Raw genomic sequence first — 10,000 nt, 5'->3', positions numbered from 1 at the left:
TGTTTGAAAAAGAAATATGAAATATAAATAGTTCGAAGTTGACGTCACTCGGGTCTTTCTTATTGTTTTTTGTCATCCGCGTTTATGAGTAATTCTCACTAAAGTGTATTAACCTGACTATAAACGATCATGGTTACACAAAGTTTTGTGTCTTTGTCCGTTATACTTTCGGATGGCAATGTTGTGAACTCCTAGGCCAAGCGCATACTATTTATAAAGACTCGCTTCCAACACTGTGAAATTGTTCAATCCAATTTCCTTGGAATGACCGTGCGTGTCTTCCTACGTGAATTTCACCGTAGCCATCGTTAAGTTATAGCCTGATACTGAAATCCAAAAGGACTGGCAGTTTGACGTCATTATTTGGTTTTTGAACCGCCTAGTGAGTTGTCGTTAGTAGAGCGCATGGAAACAAGTCATTTCATTGGTTGAACTATTGAATTCAACTCACGATTTGTTTTCTTTTGTGGCAAAAGACTGGCATTTTGACGCCATTTTTTGGTCAGTATCAGGCCATAACTTCACGAAGGCCACGATTTCACTCACGCCAACAAACAGGAAGGTTAACTCTCTCCTTGCCAGCTATTTTTAGAAGTTCCCCCCAAAATTAACTCCCTCCCAACACAAAAATACTTTTCTTACTCAAACAAAAAAAGTACCAAGTGAGCTCTACAATACAGTATTTAGTATTAATAGCTGTAGTCAAAGCATTTCTTTAAATTTTTTAATGTACAAGAGATATCAGAATTAGTAAACGGTTGGTTGCATCGTAACGAATGTGACGATTTTCCTATGGTTGGTAAGGAAAGGGTTAAATCTGTGTTGCCGCCAAACATTCGTTTGACTTCTCGCCTGACACTGACCCAAAGCGTAGCTTTCTATAGATAGTTCGAAGATGACGTCACTCAAGCCTTTGTTATTGTATTTTGCCATCCGCGTTTGTGAGTGATACTCACTAAACTGTATTACCCCGACTATAAAAGTTCGTGGTTACACAGAGTTTTGTGTGTTGGCCCATCATACTTCCGGATGGCAATGTTATGAGCTTCTTAGCCAAGCGCATAATGTCTATAGATAGAATGCGCTTGGCCAAGGAGTTCACAACATTGTCATCCGGAAGTATAACGGACCAACACACAAACTCTGTGTAGCCATGAACTTTTATAGTCTGGTTAATACAGTTTAGTGAGAACAACTCACAAACGCGGATGGCAAAGACAATAACAAAGGCCTGAGTGACGTCATCTTCGAACTATCTATAGCCTGACACTGACCAAAAAATGACGTCAAAAGACAAGTCTTTGGCCACAAAAGAAAACAAATCGTGAGTTGTATTCAATAGTTCAACCAATGAAATAACTTGTTTCCTTGAGCTCTACTAACGACAACTCACTAGACGCTACACAAACCTAAAAAAATGGCGTCAAACTGCCAGTCCAAGAGGGTTCTTGTGTCAGGCTATGATAACGATAGCGACGACCAAAGATTCACTTGAAAATACGAGTCGATGAGCACAAAAGTAAATAAATAGTGAGTTGTATTCAATAGATGTATGCGCTTGTTTAAGAAGCTCACAACGTTGCCATCCGAACGTTTAACGAACCAACACAGAAAACTATGAGTAACCAATGAACGTTTACAGACAGGTTAATAGTTTAGTGAGAATTACTCACAAACGCGAATGGCAAAAAAATTTTAAAAAACAATAACAAAGACCTGAGTGGCGTCATCTTCGAATTATCAAAAGCATAGCGCAATAGGATTCAATAGTCTGATGTCACGTCCGCCCAGCAACCAGCAGCTTGGTTCTAAACAAAGAAAGTCGGTACTTTATATTCTTCATGCTGACTAGAACGTTTTCACATGTCATGCGATCAGATTATATAAAAGTCAAAATACGATCAGACTTATAATGCTTTTCTCCACTAGATAAACTTTTATGCCCGTCGGAGAAGTACTTCATAAGGGCGTCCGCCATTATTCATATAGTTTAGAACCAGTTGCTAAGTTACCATGCGTCATTACGAGGGAAGTGACGTCGCGCCTGTTGAAACCTATTAACCTTCGTTTTCTTCCTCGTGGCCCCTCACACCCAACTAACACAAAAATATATTTTTTATCACTCAAACACAATAGCAGTAAAGTTCTTGCGACACATAGATAATTTCTCTAGCAAAACATGCTCTACAACACATTGTTCGTTTTATTTAAGTTTTATGATGTACGAGAGAAATTTGAATGAGAAAATGTTGGTTGTATCGTAACAAATGTGACAATTTTTCTGTAGTTGGTAAGGACAGGGTTCACCACTCTGTCCCTTCGCCCCCCCCCCCCCATTATCCCATTATGAACCAAGTCATAAATAACAATAAATAACAACTCTTTATGTCCACGCTTCATAAAACGTGATTGTACACATTTTGATTAATTAATCACAACTTGCATCGCCCACTGATTACTGGGAATGTCCACCAGTACAGACAAGTGGATGAAGTAAATCATACTTCGTGTCACCGTTCCACAGCCCTTCGTGTCACCGTTCCACAGCCCTTCGTGTCACCGTTCCACAGCCCTTCGTGTCACCGTTCCACAGCCCTTCGTGTCACCGTTCCACATCCCTTCGTGTCACCGTTCCACAGCCCTTCGTGTCACCGTTCCACATCCCTTCGTGTCACCGTCCCACAGCCCTTCGTGTCACCGTTCCACAGCCCTTCGTGTCACCGTTCCCACAGCCCTTCGTGTCACCATTCCACAGCCCTTCGTGTCATCGTTCCACAGCCCTTCGTGTCACCGTTCCACAGCCCTTCGTGTCACCGTTCCACAGCCCTTCGTGTCACTGAGGTTCTACTATGTCGGACCTGCCCATTACTGCGAAAAATTCGTAAAATTATGAAATGTTTGCTTCAATTAGGCGTCCTGTTAGTAGGTTTAAGAAAAAAGATACAAGACATTTTACGAAACCAAAGGGAGTCAAAACTTCACTTAATAAAAAGTTAAATCCTGGAATCCAATAACAAATTTATTAACAGACGACGATTTTAATTTTAATTTTCCTAAAACAACCAGCGGTGCTCCCGTCGTGTTACAAACAGAATAATTGTTCTTCTTATGCCTGTGTCTTCATGAATTACCAATTAACAGGTTTCCCATTTATATAATAATTATTACATTAGTTAAAAACATGACCAAGTGATTATGTTTTGTTTTTATTGTTTTTAAGGGTTTTACGGCGCGTGCAACACATTTAGGTCATATCATCGCCAGTAAAAAGGAAGAAAATTGGATAGTAAAGACATTCTAGATGTACAATTAAAAGGACTTGAGGAAAAAGTAAGACAAGGGGGAAAAGGTTCAAATAGGGAACAGATGTAGATTCAAAGAGCACACTATCAGTGTACATAGTTTGAAATCACCTAAAAGTCTCATCCAGACACCAGTATAAGTCCCCACTAAGAGGAATACACTCAAATGTTGACAAACCATATGTTAAGAATAAAACAAAATAGTACATAACAGAGAGATGATTTACACGACAAAAAAATATCATCTCCCAAAACTCTAACTATACACTAGACTGTCTCTTTCCCTGCTAGGGTATCCGGCCAGGGCCTAGACAAAACCAAGTAATCTCATTCCAAGACAAAGACAGAAAGCGATTTGGAAAACAGATACAGGGGGATAGAAGACACAATAGGTACCTCCCTGCCCACTATGGGAGGTCAGAAATCCCACCCACCAAGTGATTATGAAACAGTGAACTACAAAGCAAGAAATAAAAATAAAACAATCTAGCTCGACTGGGAATCGAACCTCAGATCTCCTGATTACCGGTCAGACGTGCTACCATTACATCAATTACAATGTGAATTTGTATGTAAGCTTCAACTTGATATACAAAAAAAAACCCAGATAAAATGGACGTTTCGGGATTTCCATTTATCAGCAAAACAGAATGAATGAAACACTACAGACGAATGAGATCATGAGGCAGTGGCGTTGTTAAGATGAATAAACAAAAACGTTGCACTCAAACATTTCATCATTATCATCGTTATCATTATCACTATCATAATCTTTATCATTATTATCGTCAACATTGTCTTGATCATCATCATCATTATAACCATAATCATCATCATCATCATCATCATCATCACCATCATCACCACCATCATCATCATCATCATCATCATTATCATCATCATCATCACCATCATCATCATCATCATCATCATATCATCATCATCACCATCATCATCATCATCATCATCATCATCATCATCATCATCATCATCATCATCATCATCATCATCATCATCATCATCATTACCATCATCATCATCATCATCATCATCATCATCATCATCATCATCATCATCATCATCATCATCATCATCATCTCATTATCATCATCATCATCATCATCATCATCATCATCATCATCATCATCATCATTATCATCATCATCACCATCATCATCATCATCATCATCATCATCATCATCATCATCATCATCATCATCATCATCATCATCATCATCATCATCATCATCATTATCATCATCATCATCATCATCATCATCATCATATCATCATCATCACCATCATCATCATCATCATCATCATCATCATCATCATCATCATCATCATCATCATCATCATCATCATCATCATCATCATCATCATTACCATCGTCATCATCACCATCATCATCATCATCATCATCAACATCATCATCATTACCGTTGTTTTTAATTCAATCATACCCAATGTCAGGCTTATTACTTACACTCCAGCACGGTTACCCCGAACTCCCCGGGGGGCAAACAGAAAAGTTCGAGGAAACCGTGCGTGAGTGTCTTTGTTTTCCACATGCCATTGAAGGAAACAGTAGAACACACATTTTCTCTCTCTCTCTCTCTCTCTCTCTCTCTCTCTCTCTCTCTCTCTCTCTCTATTTCTCTCTCTCTATTTCTTTCTCTCTCTCTCTCTCTCTCTATTTCTTTCTCTCTCTCTCTCTCTCTCTCTCTCTTTTTTTTTTTTTCTTTCTTTCTCTCTCTCCCTTTCTTTCTTTCTTTCTATCTCTCGCTCTCACTCCCTCTCTTTTTCTCTCTCTCGCTGCATCTCTTTCTTTCTCTTGCTCCCTCTCTCTTTCTCTCGCTCTCTCTCTCGTTATCTCTTTCTTTTTTTCTTCTTCTCTCTCCCCCTCTCTCTCTCTCTCCCTCTCTCTCTCTCTCTCTCTCTCTTTCTTCCTCTCTCTCTCACATACACACACAAACACACACACACACATACACACACACACACATACACAAACCCACACTAATCAGTGTCAGGCAATGGGTAGTTAAGTATAATTAAGATCTCACCCAGAGTAAAACGTCGGGTACAACGCATCGATAAATCAGGATTGTTCTCGACAACAAGCATGAAACCGTCAGCCTATAGATAGTATGCGTTTGGCTAAGAATCTCACAAAATTGTCATCCGGAAGTATAACGGAACAACACAGAAAACTATGTGTAAACTTGAACGTTTAAAGTTTGGTGAATACAGTTTTGTGAGGATTACTCATAAACGCGGATGGCAAAAGGCAATTACAAAGACCTGAATGGCGTCTACTTCGTTCTATCTATAACACCATGAGGATTTTATGGTAAAATTCCACAACTCCACCTTAACTGTAAAATAAAATTTTATTTAAAAAATTCCCTTTATTCATCCCATAGGGGAAATTTGTCTTTAGGGTCTATTCCAAGGGAAGACTGGAATAACTCAGGCGTCATCCTCAGTGCAGCGCCGCAAATTGAGCTAGGGCGAGGTGACTTGCTCAAGGCTACACAGCGCAGCGGCGGGTGATCGAACTCGGTACCTTTCGGGCGGGTACGAAGCAAAGACCGTACTGCTGAGCCACTCTTAATGATGCTGCTCGAGACTCGAAGAAATAAATTATAACAATGTGAAATTGAATGTATGCTTCAATTTAATAAACGTTTATGAGTAATTCTCACTAAACTGTATTAACTAGACTATAGATAGTATGCAGATGACGTAACTCAGGCCTTTGTTATTGTTTTTGCCATCCGCGTTTGTGAGTTGTTCTCACTAAACTGTATTAACCAGACTATAAAAGTTCATGGTTACACAGAGTTTGTGTGTTGGTCCGTTATACTTCCGGATGGTTGTGAACTCCTTGGCCAAGCGCATTCTATCTATAAAACTCATTGCCAGAATCTCACATGAAACACGAAACGAAGTCAGGGCCTTTTGAAATCAAACTCTAGCATTGATCATACTTGACATTTAGAAAGCGAGGACGAGAGACGCATGCGCACAACCAACATGTCGTTCTCTCTCTAATAAATTTTCCGCCGGTGACGTCACAGACTATGGATTACGTCTAATGAAGGGACGCTGCTCTTCCGCTAATCTCATTCCCTATTGAGTATTTCTGTCTCTTCACAATGGAAGGTCATCTACAGGAATACTTCATTCCTGAAATCTACGGAGTGTCAAAGCAAAAATGTACCAAAACAAAATCAATCTAAAAGCGTCAGGAAAAGAACTAAACAACAAATATGTAACGTTTTGGACTCAAAACCCTTCATCGGCTAATAACCAAAAAAAAAAAAAACATAAATAACGTCATTACATGACTTCAAATCTTAATGGTAAAGATAGGAACTACAATAAACCATAAAGATATAATTCCAATGCGCTGCGGGAGTTGGGACTTAAAAACGTTCCTATTTTCCGGTACAAATCTCTTTGGATGTGTGTAACCAATCCCCTGGACAATGCGCGCCTAGACACTGAATATGTTACAAATTGAATCACAAGATAAGATAATCATTTTAATAGCGGTGTGTATTGGCAGATTGTTATAATCACCGAGGGGAGTCAACTCACTCAACCCTAACACCGACTATATGCGGCTATGTGGTCTTGTGGTATGACACTCGCTTTCGGATCGGAAGGTCCTGGGTTCGAGCCTCGGCGCATAGTGGAGTCCTTGGAAAAGGCTCTTTACTCACATTCTCTCACCGTACTCAGATGTAAAATGAGTACCTGGCGAACCTGGCCGTTAACAGCGATGTCTCTGTCCGGAAAAAATGTAATATCGCGTGACAGGCGTCATGTCTCTTTCTACATGTTACGTGTTGCTGTTGGACAGGGACCCCTTGTAAAGCGCTTTGAGTACATTAAGTGGATATTGCGCTATATAAAAGCTCATTTTATTATTATTTTATTTATTTTTTATTTACTACATCCGTAGTTTACCCGGGTTACTTTTACCCCATGACTATTTATTACATTTTTCATGAGACAAATTATAGGTGTAGTATCAAAGCTATTATTTTTAGTTTTTACATATTAATTGTAGTTGAATAAAACTATCTATGCACATGCTCATTTTTGATACATTTTTCCAATTTTGAAAGTATCAAAAATCTCTAGGATATAGTGAGTTATAGAGCGGGGTTGGATGCCGATCACCCCCTTCACAAATCTATTAACCCTCTCCTTACCATCTATTGGAAAATCGTCACATTTGTTTCGATGCAACCGTCACTTTTCTCATCCAGTTTTCATTTCTTTCTGCTATAGCTATAAAAACTTGACATTCTGTAATAGAGCTCATATTGTCGAACAAAATTATGTATAGAATGCGCTTGTTGCGTTTCTGTTTGAGTAAGAAATGTCTGTTTTTGTGTTGGGTGGATGTAAAGTTTTGGGGAAAATTCTAAAAATGGCTGGTAAGGAGAGGGTTAAGTCGCCTTTTATCAAACAAAAACCAAGACAACACGTTACTTTAGTTCATTTTTACCACGTAGTGTTCGAATTTTTAATCCGCAATTCTGATTTAAATAAAATACTATTTTAAAGAATATACACACACAAGTTCGGGGTAGAGACCAGCGACCAGAAGTATAATCTATCTCAATTTAAAAAATTAATATATAAAGTGTCACTATTAATTCTTAATTCTATATTTTTACATTTTTATGCATTTTCATATACATTCAAACTGGGGGTCATGGGGAAAACATATTTCACTTTGTAATATATAAAATATATATATACATTGTCGCCATAAATTCTAAACTTTATATTTATACATTTTTATGCATGCCACGTCTGTAAACGAATTTCCATGTTTTTTTGGGGGGGATGAATACAGTATATAATATTATTGTTATTATTATTATTTATTATTATTATTATTATTTATTATTATTATTATTATTATATTATATTATTATTATTATATTATTATTATTATTATTATTATTATTATATTATTATTATTATTATTATTATTATTATTATTATTATTATTATTATTATATCTTATTATTATTATTATTATTATTATTATTATTATTATTATTATTATTATTATTATTTATTATTATTATTATTATTATTATTATATTATTATTATTATTATATATTATTATTATTTATTATTATTATTATTATTATTATTATTATTATTATTATTATTATTATTATTATTATTATTATTATTATTATTATTATTATTATTATTATTATTATTATATTATTATATTATTATTATTATTATTATTATTATTATATTATTATTATTATTATTATTATATTATTATTATTATATATTATATGACGACCTATATTTATTTAAACTAGACAATAAGATGTCATCGCTGTGAAACCAAAAGATCATTTACACTTCAAATCCTAACCCAAGTCCTCCTGTAGACTGGCTTTACACTTCCATTGAGTTGTAACCCGTTCTTTAACCCTCTCCTTACCAGCCATTTTCAAGAATTTCCCCAAAACTTCCCACCCAACTAACACAAAAATAGATTTTTATCACTCAATTACAATAACAGTAAGTTCTTGACATTTATAATTATTTTAGCAAAATATGTTCTACAACACACACTGTTCATTTTCTTTAAATTTTATGACGTACAAGAGAAATTGTAATAAGAAAAATGTTGGTTGTATCGTAACGAAAGGGACGATTTTCCTATAGGTGGTAAGGAGAGGGTTAAACATCACGCTAGTAATCCTTATTATAACAGTAAATGGTTTAGATAATACGATGATGATAATGATATTAATAACAATAAAGATTATTTTTAAAATTTGAAATGATATCAATAAAACTACTAATAACAATACTAGTAATAATAATAATTTTTTAAAAATAAATAAATAAATAAATAAATAATAATAATAATAATAATAATAATAATAATAATAATAATAATAATAATAATAAATAATATAACCTTAATAATAATAATAATAATAATAATAATAATAATAATAATAATAATAATAATAATAATAATAATAATAATAATAATAATAAATGCTCTGGCTCTCTCTCTCTCTCTCTCTCTCTCTCTCTCTCTCTCTCTCTCTCAAACCTCTCTCCCTCACGATGAACAACAATGGAACTACATAATCCATAACCACCACCACAATTAATTAATTAATTACATATTCCAATTATCCCAAGAGATCCGATATGAAGACACGACTTCACGAACTCAGAATTTCACTTCTCTCCCCTTGCCGTGACAAAACTCTTGTCAACTCCCCGTTTCTAATCTCTCCATCTAGGATATAATATAGCTAGTATTGAAGTAGTCACAGTCATATCGTCTTTCCACATAGATATCATTTCTAATCACAACAAAATTATCACCCACACACAACACACAACACACACACACACAGTCGTGCGTGTGATCGCCGCCCTCACTCTCTCTCACCTCATCAGCCAGTCAGTCAGTCGTCGCTTGCTCGCTGGTATCAAAACGTATCGCCGCATCTCATCTCTCTGTTGTTACAAGCAGATCTCTCACGCACTTGCACTCTTGACGGAACTCACTCACTCACTCACTCACGCCACGCATTGTTATCGCACGCGCACACATGCTACTCACCCATACATTAAATACAGATTCACAATAAATATAAACAATATGTTGTCATTCCGT

At 36.0% G+C, this 10,000-nt stretch overlaps 1 protein-coding gene across 4 annotated transcripts in view; it reads right to left on the bottom strand.

Moving 5' to 3' along the window:
* The window catches only part of LOC144957899 (uncharacterized), a 369,376-nt gene extending 359,598 nt beyond the window's left edge, over positions 1-9,778 (bottom strand). Inside the window, exon 1 of one of the 4 annotated variants that reach the window (XM_078889432.1) lies at positions 9,498-9,778. The gene's annotated coding sequence lies outside the window, so the exon portion shown is untranslated. The remainder of the gene's footprint in view (positions 1-9,497) is intronic. The other 3 variants (XM_078889431.1, XM_078889434.1, XM_078889435.1) reach the window with 3 other exon arrangements.
* Between the last annotated feature and the right edge of the window lie 222 nt (positions 9,779-10,000).

The sequence above is a fragment of the Berghia stephanieae genome, chromosome 12 (genome assembly GCF_034508935.2).
Source record: "Berghia stephanieae isolate SIO BIC M18660-M18661 chromosome 12, UCSD_Bste_1.3, whole genome shotgun sequence".
Lineage (NCBI taxonomy): Eukaryota > Metazoa > Mollusca > Gastropoda > Nudibranchia > Aeolidiidae > Berghia > Berghia stephanieae.
This window is presented reverse-complemented; position numbering and strand designations above follow the sequence as displayed.